Source organism: Lathyrus oleraceus, chromosome 4 (genome assembly GCF_024323335.1).
Source record: "Lathyrus oleraceus cultivar Zhongwan6 chromosome 4, CAAS_Psat_ZW6_1.0, whole genome shotgun sequence".
NCBI classification, from domain to species: Eukaryota; Viridiplantae; Streptophyta; class Magnoliopsida; order Fabales; family Fabaceae; genus Lathyrus; species Lathyrus oleraceus.
The window spans coordinates 441,995,523-442,012,688 of record NC_066582.1 but is presented as its reverse complement, the minus strand read 5'-3'; the positions used below and the strand labels follow the sequence as shown (position 1 = coordinate 442,012,688).

General features: G+C 37.0%; 1 non-coding gene across 1 annotated transcript; it reads right to left on the bottom strand.

Moving 5' to 3' along the window:
- Positions 1 to 9,525: 9,525 nt before the first annotated feature.
- LOC127077324 (small nucleolar RNA R71) lies at positions 9,526 to 9,632 on the bottom strand. The gene has a single exon (XR_007787159.1). It is a non-coding gene; the product is annotated as a small nucleolar RNA R71 (small nucleolar RNA).
- Positions 9,633 to 17,166: the final 7,534 nt, after the last annotated feature.

Sequence of the window (17,166 nt, the reverse complement as noted above, 5' to 3'; positions counted from 1 at the left end):
ATGCATTTGTGTAATTCCCCCAAAAGCTAGAACATGAATTACCCTTCCCCTTAAAGATCTCAATTGTTAATATATATGTTCTAGAATTGGATGGCATACGAGTATATGGTTCCCCCATATCACCAACAAAACCATGCCATGAAATTGTTATAAATTTAAGTTAACGTTAGTTAAATATGCCTTCGGAGCATCCTTCTCCAATTTGAACCTTTAAGTTAAGGTTGGTTAAATATGCCTTGGTAAAGAGGAATATCCGGTGAAGATTTTTATAATCAAAGATAAATTAAACAACTAAAATTTATGAAATTTATTTTGGTTTCCTTCTCCAATTTGTGTAGTGAATGTTCCAATGTGATACAATTTTAATTCCCCATCTTCCTCAAAAAAGGTAAAAAAAAATTAGAGAGATTTATATCCCTTGATAAAAGCACCATATTATTCATCCATTATGAATAAATTTTTATATACACATGATCATAGGCTTATCATGGATTTCAAATGTGTCCTAAAGTACCTCTTGATGATATCATATATGAGGTTACGATCCAATGTCTATTGTTCTAGAGGTCTTTCATTACTACAACATGTTAATGTCGTATATTTTCTAGGAGTTATTTAAAACATGTTGGTTTTTAGCCCAAGGAGGAGTATTCCCATGTGGTTACTCTTAGTTCATCTTCAATGGGGTTTTCACAAAATGTTCCTAGTACCATTGGAGCATTATATTAGTCTTGGTAGGTTTGAACCCACTAGGGTTGAAACAGGTGCATTAGGTCATGGAATATGTGTTTCTAGGTTAATATAACAAGGTGGATAATAACTTATTTCTATTGATTCTAATAATCAATGATCGTTCTTTGTAGTTTAGCTACTAAGAAAAAATCTTGTCTTTCAGTATAAGACATGTTTTCTACTTGCAAAGAGTTGTTGTAAGGAGATATATGTGTCATGCTAATATGTCATATTGATTCATGAAGACTATTACCCATATGGATATGTTTAGTTAAAGATTAGTCTCATTCATTATATGTATCTTTTTCCTATTATTTCCCCTAGGGATAGTCGTGGCAAATATACTAAGCTTGGAATTTACATGTTAAAAGGTACATGTCATGTACGATTCGACTAAACTAATGGAAGTTTATTGTTATCATGATTATCTAACTTTGCATAACAATGTATGTCTTACCTTTATATCCTTGAGATCTCTAAATAATTGAGGTGGCTGAATTATCACAAGAATTCCATCCTCTTTCCTCCAAATATTTGACATATTGATCCTCATTATGAACCATGGGTTTAGTTTTGTCAGCAAGTTATTGAGAGACCTAGTGCATGATGCCATGTATCAACTGTAACTCCTATTTACTTCAAGCGATTACATCAAAGAAAGAACTATGTTCTTCAACAGTGGATTCCTTTATTCATCCAAATAGTGTTAAGTACATAGTTTGATTTTTTTTTCAGGTTCCTATACTAATGAAAGTATAAGTAGATTGTAAAGTAAAAAGATAAAGATAAGTTGTGAAAAAAATGATAAAACTGATTGGTTATTTTTATCAAAAATAGAATATATGATGGATATTTGTAGGTAAAATTAATCATATTATCAATAACATCGTGACCTATACAATTTAGCCATAACTCTCCTTAATCAACTATTCTCGGTGTGACGTGTGTTTCTTCATGTTATAGGGTCTACGTAACGCCTCATATTTGGCTTGGTTTCCCTCTATTTTGCACAATTTTTGTTCTTCTTATCCCCGTGTAAGTAAAGGTTTGTTATGGAAATAAAACATTTAATATTTTTATAGAAAAATAATATAATCTATATTTGGAGATCATATTGGTCTTTGGTATGTGAATAATATATAAATGAGAAAAATAAATATAATTAAAATGGATGAAAATATATTAGAGTTTTTAAAATTTCAATGTCACATATTCAAAGTCAAGAAACACATTTATAAAGTTTAATTCATATACTTTATTTGTTTTAACATATGGCATAAATAATAAAAGAACACACTTCTTCTTTTAAATTAAGTGTTTCCTGCTTATTCCTCAAAACTTTTTATGATGAGAGTTATTATTCTTCCTTCTCCTTTCTTGCTTTATATCTTTAACAGGTAAGTGAATTGTGTTTATTCTCTTCTTCACAATATTCATTTTGTTGTAATAATGTGTTTCATTTCTCTCATGTTCTTTATTATTTATTAGCTTTTTTGTATTATTTTTTATTTTAGTATTTTTTTATTTATTATTCTTTAGTATTTGTTTATTTTCTATAAACATATATTTAAATTTTGTTTATTTTTAAAAATAATTCACTTATCTTTTACACAGATGAGTGAAGAATATTTTATGGATTTAATTGAAATACACTAACAGTGTAAAGAGATTTTACATCATTAGTTAATCCTAGACGTTGGATATTAAAATAAGTTTGACTTTTATTTAAAAAATCTATAAAGTAATGCAAATGGGTGATGGTGATGAATCGACAGTGTAAATCTTTTTACATTGAGAGTGCATAGTAATTAATCTCATACTTTATTTATGTTAATATGTTTTTGGACTTTAACTCTATCTCAAAATAACAATCACAATTTCATGCTGCATGCAAATATTTTGAGCCCAGTACAAGCAAATTAATTATTTGTACACATATTTTATTTAGTTGATGTAAAAAATATTTTTTGTTTAATTAAAATAAAGTTAATAAACTGATCTAAAAGTTTACATATCTTAATTTTTAAATATTTCAATAATTAAAGAAAGTCAATATAAAGTATGGCCCAAATGAAACAAGATCTCTCTTATACGTTGGGCCTGACCAGTGAACAACGGCCCAAGGGGCTTGGATTTTACTAATATAAAGGAAAACATTTTCCCCACCCATAAAATTATTTTGGATGAATACATTTAAAAAATCGTTTTTTTGTAAAAAAAAAACTTGGATAAATTATACAGGTTACTTTATCCACTTCATATGATGTTAGTTTACCATAGTGAAAAGTCACAAAAATCCTTAGATTTTGGAGATGTATCTTCGAAAACGTATTTAAATTACACACCTCTAACGCTTTAATGGATGAAGCAGCCTATTTTTCTCAAAAATATTTACGAAAATGTATCTCTAAACTAGTTTTTGATAAGTTTGAGGTGGATGATTCACTTGTGAAGTACAAAGTGTTTTCAAGAGATTAATCTCAAAATGCATCTCCGTAATTTTTTTTGCTTGATTTCGTAAATGCATCTCCAAACCATTTTTTAACAAATATGAAAATGATGACTCACTTATCAAGCATTGTATGTATTTTATTCACCCTTATCCCATGAAGTGGAATTCTAGAGTCTTGTATGATTTTTTTCTAAGGGAATTTATTAATGCACCATATGTATTACTTATGCACCACGTGAAAATACTAAAATGCCACCAGATTCCAGAGATGCATCTTTGGACTTACCCAATTATGACTTAACGTTAAAATATTCTGGAGATGCATTTTCAAACTTATTTCCGAGATGCATCTCCGAAAGGTATTGAAGCTTAAATCACGTCAGGCCCCTTCTCTTTCCTCGTTTCTAAAAAAACACAAAGTTTGCTCAAACTCTCTCAAAGTGTTTTCCATCAACCAACTTCAAAATCAAACAACCAAGCTCAGAGATTCTTCAATTAATATCAGGTGTATCAGAGACATCATACAAGTGTGAAGTTAACTCTAAATTTGTATGTTTTTTGATTTATTGAAATTTTTTTGACGTATTGTGTAAATGAGTGGAAATTGATTATTAAGGTAAGAAATGAGTAGAAATGACATGAATGATAGTTTAGACATATTATAAAACATGTTTGTGGGTTGAAAATGATTGTCAAACCATTATTTTTGGGGTTTGCATGTCTGCATTGCAGCCATTGAGAGACCTGAAGAGTTGTAGAAAATTCTGGAGATGCATCTCCGGAATTTTTCAACGTGTAAGTTTCCCAGTAACCGGAGATGCATCTCCATAAATTAGCATTATGTTTTATTTTTGCTTTTCTTGCTTGTAGTGTTGCTTGCTTGTACTAATTATTTGGTTTACTTACAAGTATTATGGCTTATAGATACGATAGACTGAGGCACGAGAGAATTGTGCAATATGCATCGGTGCGGACAGAGAAGAGTCGGGTTTCGGAGGCACCTGTTCACTATGGCCATGCAGAGACATCTACTTCTAGGACTCATGCTTCTCCTTGTGTTTCTCCATCTTTTTCTTCCTGTAGGAGATGGGTTTCACCTACTGATGTATCACTTCATCCATCCTCCCGCAGGTGCCATGCTTCACCTATTCATGCGCCATAGATAGTGGAGGCACCAGTGCCACCTCCAGCGAATAATTCTTATGAGCCAGTGACACCTCTGGCTACTGATGTTGATAAGCCAGTGACCTCTGGTTAGTGAGGTTGTTGAGAATGATGAGGCAGAGCCACCTCAGGGATTTTGGAGGAGGCCATGTAGAGTTGTCAATACCGCCTTTGTACCTAGACCATATTGTCAAACATATCTGGGACGGAGAGGTAACATTAGTTGAACTCATTCTTTTTAATTTACATTTATTATTATATTACAAGTTTCTAACATTGATTTATTTTTCTGTAGGATCGTGATCCACTGAAGTTTATTAACCATAGGCAGAAGACTATTGGTTTGCCTCAATCGAATGAGGATTTGCTTCTGACAACTTTATCCCTATCTGGGATGAAAAACTTGTGCATGAACGGTTATATTATGGTCAACCATTGGATGATTAATGCATTTGTGGATTAAGAACTTGTCCATATAGCATATGTTATGAGAGCATACCTGCTAGATTTGATTAGCATTATGATTTTTATGGATAAGAATGTCACTTATACAGATGTCGTCTACCTACGATACTTCGAGAATTTCTAGTGGATTCATGAGTACAACTGGGGGGCGCTTGTTTGGTCTACTTGTACTCAAAGTTATCAGAGGGTTGTAGTTGGAAGACAAAGCAGGTAACAGGAAGCATCACACTACTTAAGATAATATTTATTGGTCTTTTAATGTTTCTGTGTCATTTTCATTTCATCTTTACAACACCATTACTGATGATTCGTGTGTTCCAAACTTTTCAAGCTTGGATCCTTCAACACTTCCCGCGCATCTCCAATTGGGCGGGTGTAATGACTTACACTGAGTATATGTCACGTGTTAATGCATTTACCCCGCTCAGAGGAAACCATGCGATATAGCCATTTTGTATCTTGACCGCTTGGTCACCAAGGACATGTACTTCACCAGTTATGTCAATCATCATGATACGCGGCCATTGGACGACATAGTGTTATACTCATGATGGTTGGCTTGTGGATCACGTCTCACTGCTCTTCATCTTCCATAGTCCGTGATATGGTATTTCAGCTACACTCAGACCATTCCCAAACATCGTATTGTCTCTGTTTCTCCTGCTTTGACACGTAGACAGATGTACGTCATTTTTGAAGATTATGAGAGTCATCCAGTACCGGAGGAGGCACAAAGCATCGTAGTTGAGAGCGACTCAAGCTACATCAACGAGTACATCAGGTGGTTCTTCAGGGTGTCACATCCATATATGGTGCAGGCTTCTCCAAGAACTACACCAAGACCAACTCATCAGGAGATATTATAGGAGGAGCAAGCATAGTTAGATCAAGTTGAGAATGTCTTGTCTAGATGTCGTTGCACAGTGGAGATTGTGCAGGCAGACATTGATATAGGTATCTTCCCTAATGGGTATGATTTGAGGCATCTCCTAGATGCCATCATGACAGAGGCACGAAAGGCATTGATTTACCGAAGACAACTCTAGAGGACGTGGGATATTGAAGTCTGATGAGTTAGAGGAGGCAGAGGAGATGTAGTCCGACATACACAATGGTGCAGTAGTATATAGTAGTTGTGTTTTGGATTCATTATGGATTGTATTTTATCTTTATTTCATGCTACTTTATCATGTATTTCGACTTTATTTATATATGTCATTTTTGGGACCATCTGAATTTATATATGTCATATTTCGCATATCGATTGTATGGTTTAAATCTCGTCACATAACATGCTACATAACATTTTTAAATCTTCATCTGAATAACCATAAAAAAGCATAACATGCACTATTTTGATATGTTACGGAGATGCATCTCCGTAAAATAACCGGCGATGCATATTCGGACGCACCTTGTCCAAAATGCCTCTCAGATTCTGGAGATGCATCTTCGGACGCACCTTGTCAAAAATCTAAACAGTAATGATCCATAGATGCATCTCCAGAATAATAAACGTGTAAAATGCCTTTAAAGTGGATGAATAGTGTATATTTTAAAATATTACGAAGATGCATCTCTAGATCATTAACGTTTAGATTTTGGACAAGGTGCTATTAGATATAGGCATTTGTTATAGTTAACATAGATATTATTATGTACATACCATACATTATAGCTTAGCCTATACCATACTTGTATATAAATACTGATGTAACTATTATTCAGTTTAATAAAAAAATAGTATTCAATTCATTTTAATTCTTTTTCTCTTCTTGAATACGTGTAACAAACTCTCTCTCTCTCTCGTTCTTGAACACGAGTTATCATCTTCATCTCCTTCAAGATGAGTTCCACTTGGTTCCTTGATATGGTATCAGAGCTATACAAGCTCTAGTAGCCATTGTTTCTCTCTTTCTTTTCTTGTATATCTTTCCTCTTTCCTTTTCTTTCATCTTCATCAATGACTGCTCAGAGCTTTGCCGATTTTGCTACAAACTCTGCCAATCCATATTTTCTCCATCCAAACGAGAATCCAGCTCTCGTTCTTGTTTCTCCCTCACTCAACGATAAGAACTATGACACATGGTCTCGATCGATGCAGATTGCGTTAATCTCCAAGAACAAAGACAGATTCATCGACGGTACTCTTCCCAAACTTGCTGTTTCGGATATTCTATATGCACCATGGATTCGATGCAACACGATGGTTCTTGCGTGGATTCAACGATCAATTTCTGAATCAATTGCGCGATCGGTACTATGGATTGAAAATGCCGCTGATGTGTGGAAGAATCTGCAAATTAGATTTTCACATAGCGATATATCTCGCATATCTGATATCAAAGAAGAATTGTATAAGTTTCGTCAAGGTACGTTAGATGTATCCAATTACTTTACTCATTTGAAGGTTGATAACACTAAAATTTATGTATTTTCAACTCCGATTTCACATGCATTCTAGTTGTTTTATTGTCATTTTGTTGTGTTATTACTGTGTTTTCCTTTGTTTTCAGGTTTTTACTTTAATCGGAGTCCCGATCGAGAAAAGGAGTGAAAAAGGGCTAAAAATCCTAAAATTCAGCATTTTTTGCTTATGGCCTACCCAGTGGTGGGCGCCACAGACCAAGCCATGACGTGTCAAATTCAACTTCCCTCAACTCCCACGTTTCCCCACTACATCCACTAAGGCGCCTCACTTTGGCCTTGTGGCGGGCGCCATGGCCTCGTGGCGGGCGCCACAAGAGGAAAAACGGTTCCCTCTTATTTTCAAGTTGAAGGGCATCCAAGTCATTTCCATCTTTTTACTTGCTTATAAATAGAAACACGAATTCACTTTTACAATCATCCAAACTTAGAGCAGACGAAGATCCAAACTTAGAACAGAGGCAAACTCAGAAGCAAATTTGTTTCACTTAGGCATATATTCAGTATTTTATAGTGGTAATCGCTTCGTATTGGAGTGTTACCACAATTGTGTAATCAAGTCTGTGATAGAGTCTGTAATCGAGTTTGGAGCACTTTGGAAGGAAGTTAATCCTGCCGCCATTTTCTTTTCCGCATTGCAATTTACTCAGCCCTCCGATTGGAGCAGGTTTTTATTTCTTGTCTTTACTTTATTTATTTTCTGCACTCGCTTTTACTTTATTTATTTCATGCACTCGCTTTTACTTTATTTATTTCCCGCACTCGCTTTTACTTTATTTATTTCCCGCACTCGCTTTTACTTTATTTATTTCCCGCACTCGCTTTACTTTATTTATTTTCTCGCACTCGCTTTAAATTATTTACTTTCCGCACTCGCACTACTTTTATTTACTTTCCGCACTCGCACTACTTTTATTTATTTTAATGCACCTTTACTTTACCATGTCTAGCTAAATTTATAAGGTTAGAATGTAAGGATCATAATTGAACCGATAATCCGTACAATTGTTCGTAGAAACACTTAAGGGCTATTTTAACTTTCAAATTAAGTTTTCCCGCACTTCAATTCCGTTGGGTAAGATCGAAAGCCGTCTAACCTCTTTCTAAACTTAATTGTTTTTAACTATTTCAAAAACAGCGAAAGCGCTTTGTTTAGTTCATTAGGAGATTTTAACATTAAGAAGAAAAAAGATTTTAAAACTATTTTCGGACGCGTTTATAAGTTTAGAGTCTGGTTCGTAAGAACCTCTTTTGGTTAAGAAATCCAGGTTATAATACTTTTCAACTTAGTCAAGATACTATATTTCTTAAAAATAGGTTTACTACTCTAACGCAATGCGCGCCTTTTTATAAGTGACAATAAGAGGGTTTGATTAGGGAGTACAACTCGGTTCTGAATACGCGAAAGCGACAGTTCCTGTTAAATTAGTTCTTTTCAAAGTAGGAAACATTGCCCATAAGTAGTTCTATTAGCAAGTACTTGGATTATCAATTGATTACGTGAATTACATTCGACCCTGTCTTTATTAATTAAATCTATTTAAATACTTTACTTTTCATTGCACACTACAAAAACACCTATTTTGACTGCCTTTGATAAACACCATAACAACAGATAACGATAGCTTGACACTTGGTCTCTGTGGATTCGACAATCTTTTATATTACTCTGACGCGTTCGTATACTTGCGAAAAGCACGCATCAAGTTTTTGGCGCCGTTGCTGGGGACCAATTTCGTCAAATTTCATTTTCCTGTTGTTATATCATTTAGACTTAGGTTATTTCCCGCCGGTCAATGCGAAGAACTCGCAGTACCGGAAGTTTAAGCCTAGTAAACCCTCTGGCGGAACCTGGACGTTACGCTCGCGCACATTTATTCTTTCATAGAATTAAGAGAGATATGACCGAAGATCAAAACCAAAGACCTCTTAAGGACTTCGCTCAACCATCTAATTAAGAACCTAGTTCTAGTATAGTAAACCCAACTATCCTAGCCAATAATTTTGAACTTAAACCATCTCTGTTACAACTAGTGCAACAGAGACAATTCGCGGGTCTCGCTACCGAGAACCCTAACCAACATTTAAAAATATTTCTTCAATTAGCAGATACTTTTAAAACCAATGGAGCTTCTCCTGAGGCAATACGTTTAAGATTATTCCCTTTTTCCCTCAGAGATAAAGCCCTATCATGGTTAGATTCCCTTCCACCCAATTCCATTACGACTTGTGATAACCTTAGAAGAGTTTTTCTTGCTAGATATTTTCCCCCGAGTAAAACCGCCGTTCTTCGAAACCATATAACTAGATTTACCCAAAACCAAGGAGAATCGCTGTTCGAAGCTTGGGAGAGATATAAAGAGTTGTTACGAGCATGCCCACATCATGACTTAGAAAACTGGTTAATCATTCAAACCTTATATAATGGACTTTATTATAACACAAAGATTACCATCGACGCTGCCGCTGGCGGTGCTCTGATGAACAAACCTTACCCTGAAGCTAGTGCCCTCATCGAAGACATGGCTCAAAACCATCAATCATGGGGAGTCGAACGAGCGACAGTTGAGAAGAAGGAAGCCCAAGGAGGAGTGCATGAACTGAGCTCTATAGACATGATGCAAGCTAAAATGGACGCATTAGCCCTCAAAGTCGAGCATATGTACACGAACCCGAATACTGTAGCCGCAGTTTCGTCGGATTGTGAGATATGTGGAACCCAAGGACACCAATCTGCAGAATGCAGTGTATTGAACGAAACCCACTCCGAGCAAGTGAACTACACCCAAGAGAACCCATACTCAAATACCTATAACCCTTGATGGAGGAATCACCCTAACTTCTCCTATAAAAACAATAACCCTATCCAAAATAATACACCTCCGAGACCTAGTTATCAAGCCCTAAGATCAAATCAACCTATGCAACCTGTACCACCAAAGCCGAGCCTTGAGAAAATTATGGAAAATTTTATCACCGCTCAAACCCAACAAAACAAGGAGTTCATGAACCAAAACATTCATGTTAACGAATTGATTACTCAGTTAGGAACCAAGGTTGACCAAATAGTTACTCATACCAAGATGCTTGAAACCCAGATCTCTCAGGTAGCTTTAAACCAAGCCCCTCAGACTACACCTGGAGGACAATTCCCTGGACAACCTCAACAAAATCCGAGAGGACAAGCCAATGCCATTACCCTACGAAGTGGGAACGCTTATGATGAGCCACCAAACCCAAGATTGAGTGAACCCGAAACTTCTAAGGAATGTACCAAACCCCCTGACAAAGTAAAGGAACCAGAGGAATCTGAAAACCAGGAAGGTCGAGAGAAAGGAGAAGAACCTAAAGATAAAATTTACGTACCACCCCCGCCATATAAACCACCTATACCATATCTGCAAAGACTCAAACAAACCCAGATCAATAAACAGTATCAAAAAATTATTAAAGTTATAGAAAAACTTCATGTGGAAATCCCTTTCACAGAAGCCATCACCCAAATACCTTCTTATGCAAAGTTTCTGAAAGACATCCTTACCAACAAACGTAGACTTGACGATCCGAAGCCGTTGGAATGTAATGCTATTTCCGAGGACAAATTAGCAAAGAAAGATAAAGATCCTGGAAATTTCTCCATTCCTTGCCTTTTAGGTAATCATGTCATCGATAAAGCTTTCCTAGACTTAGGAGCTAGTGTGAGCCTAATGCCTCTAGCAGTTTGTGAGAGGTTAAACTTAGGAGAGTTACAATCCACTAAGATGTCACTTCAGTTAGCCGATAGATCTGTTAAATATCCGATAGGCATTTTAGAAGATGTTCCTGTTAGGATAGGTCAACTATTTATCCCTATTGATTTTGTCGTCATGGACATCAAAGAGGACAATGATATACCAATCCTTCTAGGTAGACCATTCTTATCAACTGCAGGAGCCATAATAGATGTCAAGAAAGGAAAGTTGACATTTGAGGTAGGTGACGAGAAAATAGAATTTATACTTTCGAAATTTCTTATGGCACCTGTGATGGGAGACTCGTGTTATGCCTTAGATATCATTGATGAATGTGTTAGAGAATTAGAACAAAAAGAAATTATAAAAACAATTAAGTTACCATCAAACCCCGTAAAGGAAGATGATGACTTTAAAGAACCCTACATCGATGATAACCTTTACGAATGTTTATCCCTTACTCCAGATCCTATGCCATGCCCTGAGAAACCAACCTTAGAACTTAAGGAACTGCCTAAGAACCTGAGATATGAGTTCCTCGATGAAAAGATGAATCGTCTAGTTATAGTTAGTGCTACCTTGAGCCATGAGGAAACGAACCAACTTTTAGACGTTTTACGAAGACATCCCTCAGCCTTAGGAAATAATATCTCTGACCTGAAAGGTATAAGCCCATCTGTATGCATGCATCGGATTTCGCTCGAAGAAGATTCAAAACCCTCTAGGGAACATCAGAAAAAGAATAAACCCTATAATGAGTGATGTTGTTAAAAAGGAAGTTCTTAAGTTACTTGAGGCAGGTATAATCTACCAGATCTCGGATAGTAAGTGGGTGAGCCCTGTGCATGTAGTACCTAAAAAGGGAGGCATCACAGTCGTGCAAAACGATAAAGGCGAACATGTAGCAAAACGTTTAGAAGGAGGATGGCGGATGTGTATAGATTATAGAAAATTAAATAAAGCAACTAGGAAGGACCATTTCCCTTTACCATTTATAGACCAAATGTTGGAGCGTCTAGCTAGACACTCCTACTTCTGTTATCTAGATGGATACTCTGGATTCTTCCAAGTACCTATTCACCCAGAAGATCAAGAAAAAACTACCTTTACATGCCCTTATGGAACTTTTGCCTACAGACGAATGCCTTTCAGCCTTTGTAACGCCCCAGCTACTTTCGAACGCTGCATGATGTCAATATTCGCAGATTACCTAGATGGTATCATGGAAGTGTTTATGGACGATTTCTCGGTTTGCGGATTCAATTTTCACAATTGTCTTGCTAACCTTGAGAAAATCCTGGAGAGATGCGTGGAGGTGAACCTCGTGCTAAATTGGGAAAAATGTCATTTCATGGTGACCGAAGGAATAGTTTTAGGACATATAGTTTCCGAAAAAGGTATAGAGGTAGATAAAGCTAAAATAGAAGTTATAGAAAACCTAAAACCACCAAAAACAATCAAAGAAGTCCGAAGCTTTCTTGGACACGTTGGATTCTACCGGCGTTTTATTAAGGACTTCTCCAAAATAACAAAACCGTTAACCGGACTTTTAATGAAAGATGCTGAATTCATTTTTGATGAAAAATGTAATGACGCATTTAATCTTTTAAAGCAAGCATTAATCTCTGCACCCATTATGAAACTGCCCGATTGGTCGGAACCTTTTGAGATAATGTGCGATGCTAGTGATTATGCAGTTGGGGTCGTTCTAGGACAGAGAAAAGATAAAAAATTACATACCATTTATTATGCCAGTAGAACCCTAGATGCTGCCCAACTTAACTACGCAACAACCGAAAAAGAATTACTCGTTGTAGTTTTCGCTATAGACAAATTTAGATCTTATCTAGTAGGAGCAAAAATTATTGTTTACACCGATCATGCTGCCATTCGTTACCTATTAAGTAAAAAAAGATGCCAAGCCCAGGTTACTCCGATGGATTCTATTACTACAAGAGTTTGATTTATATATAAGAGATAAAAAAGGCACTGAGAATGTAGTAGCCGATCACCTTTCTAGGCTAGAACCTCTAGAACCTGAACTAATACCCATAAATGATGATTTCGCCTATGATAGACTGATAGCTAAAGTAGAAACCATTGAAGATAATAACCTAGATCTTTATGAGCACCCCAAAAATTCCTTAGCAATAAGTAACGTACCCTGGTATGCAGATTTCTTTAATTACCTAGCTGCTGATATAGTACCCCCTGATCTTGACTACCACCGCAAGAAGAAATTCTTCCACGATGTGAGAAACTTCTATTGGGACGAACCGCTCCTTTTCAAAAGGGGTAAAGATGGCATCTTTCGCCGTTGCGTTCCAGAAGAAGAGGTAAATAGTATTATCGAGCATTGTCATTCTGCACCTTATGGTGGACATGCGAGCACCTCTAAGACATACACCAAGATTCTTCAAGCTGGCCTATTCTGGCCTACCATGTGGCGCGATGTTTATGCTTTCATTGTCAAGTGTGATAGATGCCAACGCACTGGAAACATTTCAAGACGTGATGAAATGCCTCTAAGAAACATTCAGGAAGTAGAACTCTTTGACGTATGGGGTATAGATTTCATGGGACCCTTTCCACCATCCTTAGGAAACAGGTATATTTTAGTAGCTGTAGACTATGTGTCTAAGTGGATTGAAGCTATAGCTGCACCCACAAACGACACTAGGGTAGTAATCAAACTATTTAAAAACTATATATTCCCTAGATTTGGAACACCACGTTTAGTCATAAGCGATGGAGGATCACACTTTATATCAAGAATATTTGACAAACTTTTAAGAAAATATGGAGTTAGGCATAGAGTAGCAACACCATACCACCCACAGACTAGTGGCCAAGTAGAAGTATCTAATAGGGAGATAAAACAAATCCTAGAGAAAACTGTTTCTATTTCTAGGAGAGACTGGTCTCAGAAGCTTCAAGAAGCATTATGGGCCTATAGAACCACTTTCAAAACCCCTATAGGAACTACTCCTTACCAACTAGTCTATGGAAAATCTTGTCACTTACCATTCGAATTAGAGCATAAGGCCTATTGGGCCATTAAAACTTTGAATTTAGACTACCTAGCCGCTGGAGAAAAGCGTACCCTAGACATTCATAAATTAGAAGAGCTTAGGCAATCGGCCTACGAAAATGCAAAAATATATAAAGAGAGGACAAAAGCCTATCATGACAAAAGAATAGTAAAGAAAAACTTCAATGTAGGCGATTCTGTTCTCCTTTTCAACACTAGGTTACGACTCTTCCCTGGAAAGCTACGTTTAAGATGGACTGGTCCTTTCGAAGTATCCAAGATTCTGAGATCAGGAGCCGTAGAAATCAAGAACCAAACGTGTATTCCATTCATTGTAAATGGACAAAGACTGAAGCTCTACGAAGGAGGAGACATTCCAGCATACTACTCAAGCCACACCCTGATTGATCCACCGATTCCTACTACTACAGGTGTATAAATTCTGATCGTCAAGCTAATGACGTTAAACAAGCGCTGCGTGGGAGGCAACCCATGGTTTTTCTTTTCATTTTACTTTTTTTTTCGCATTTATTTACATTTATTTTTATTTTTATTTTATTTCATCTTATTTTGCATAGAGACTAAAAATTTGAATGGTTTGCATTTTCAGGATCACTTTCTTAACTTTTACAGGATGCAGGGTTTTGATGACATGCATGTTGCCTATAGAGATTATGCTCAGAGGGAGCGCTACATTGCTTTGTATCATCACCCTATGGCACCCACACGTTACCCTGATCAGCATTGTATGGAGGCACTGGGTATCGAGCCGAGTATCAGATTCCTTAGCCACCAACTTCACTGGGACGAATTTGCTGATGACTTGAATAACACATACAGGAACCTGACTTTGGAGTTCCTGAGTTCATTCGACTATGACCCATATTCTGGACCAGATGGGTATGCTGCTTTCAGACTTTTTGGAGTTGAATACTCCTTCATCCAGAAAGAGTTCGGCGACTTATTGGGCTTCCAGACCACTCCTGATGCTATCCCGGAGACACCTATGGTATATTTTCTGGGTAAGGAGGTGGAGAAGTTTTGGAGTGATATATCAGGTGGCGGAAGCCAGGATCCATCTACGCAGTTATCTTATGTCATACATAACCCAGCCTTCAGATATTTTCAGATGATATTAGCACATTCCTTCTTGGGAAGACAGGATGCAGAGACACTACTGAGTGAAGAGAAGATCTTCCTATTATTTTGCGCATCCCAGTCTCGCCCAGTAGCATGTGGGAACTTTTTATTGAATAATCTCAGCGGTATCTCTAGATCCACTGAAGGAGTCATCCATGTTGGTGGAATCATCACACAGATTGTTGTCGCTTTAGGTCTGTCTTGCAAGCTGTCACATCTTCGGATCTATTGTGGACACACTACCATGGACATCGATTTCTGTTTGACCAGAGGATTGATGAGGAGAGCCTCTTTCCACCCATGTCAGTTCTGATTGCTAGTCGACAGTGAGGCTATCCATTATTTCACACTGCCAGACCCTATGATGACCAGTGTGCATGATCCAACGAATTAGAGTTATGCTCTAGAGGGCCAGGGAGAGACCGTCGAGGCACCGAGATCACTACCCGCTACTGAATACACGCCTACACCATCATCTCCTAGAATCACTGTTTTCTCTAATAATCATTCATTGCAGACACCCGACATACGCACCCAGATTACTGAGTGCCGTAAAGAGATTGCAGAGCTTAGACAGGAAGTGGCGGACCTAACTTTACAGATAGGAGTGTCTGATCTCACCCATGCTACTGAAGCCGATTGTCTATATCAGAAGATCGCAGAGCTCAGGCAGGAGATAGCTGTGCTCCGTGGATCCACTCAGGCAGACGACACCCCTAATACCTGATCTCACCATTTCATTTTATTTCTCTTTTATATATTTATCGTATTTGCATTATCTATTTTATATTATCACATTTAGAATATTATATAAACCACTAATATACATTAGTATTTCTATTTTTATCTATATATGTTTTATATTTATTTTATTTGCATTTTAATTTTTCAGTTATTTATTTATTTATATTTAATTTCTGTTTTTGTTTTTGTTTCAGTTTCACTTTTTATTTTTCGTTTTTTTTCACTTTTATAAAAATTATGCAAGTCGAAGAAACTAGGAGAATCACAAGACAAATGCTATCCAGACCCCTCAAAGCCAAAAGACAAGAGAAGCCCAAACCAAAGGACCAAAATTTGGCCCATCCAGATTTTGCCTTGTGGCACCCGCCACAGCGTCTGTAAATGGTCGGGGCAGACCCCTTTTCTTCACCATTTTTGCAACTTACAACCTCCAAAACCCATTTTTTCACCTTGGAAAAAAGTCCTTGAACCCACAAAAAGCTCATACTTTCCTAACCATCCTACCACACAAATCATTAATCCACTTTCCATTTTCGATTTCATCCGTCGGATTTTGTAAAAATCCAACCTTTTCACCAACCACTTCATCTTCTTCATCCACTTTTCAAGAGCATTCAAAGCGAGTTCAACGGATTCATTATTCGAGGAGGGAAACCGGGGGGAGACAAAGAAAAATCATTGAACGGTTGCAAAATCGGGAAATCCTCCCGACAAGGTATGTTGACGAAAACTGTCTCTACACTTTAGGTATCTACCATAGCATTTTTCATTTATTGGACAACTTAGGTTTGCATAATTTCTTTATCAACAAAGAACCCACCTATGAGCGGTTGACAATCGAATTTTTAAGTTGCTTAATTTATATTGTCAACCCTAACACTGCTAGCACAGTTGGTACTGTCAAATTTAGAATGTTTGCTGTTGAATACCAATTCAGTACCGACGAACTAGCCAGCTTGTTAGGGATCCCTCATGGGGAAGGTGCTATTTGTGAGGCCCCTTTGGATTTCGAATGGTCTATTGAGGTATTTTCCTTCTGGGAGCGTTTATCAAACACTTCCATAAAATCTTTTGAAGGAGTTCTTGCCTCAACTATCCATAACCCGGCCATCAGAGTTTTTAGATATCTGTTGGCATGCACTATTTTTGGCCGGGAGAATCCAAATAAGGTTAATGCTAGAGAGCTTCTATATTTGCAAGGAAGCCTCACAAATAGGCGAATTAATTCGGTTCCGTTTATGCTCGCCCATATGATTTTAACTCTGAATAAGGCGGGACCG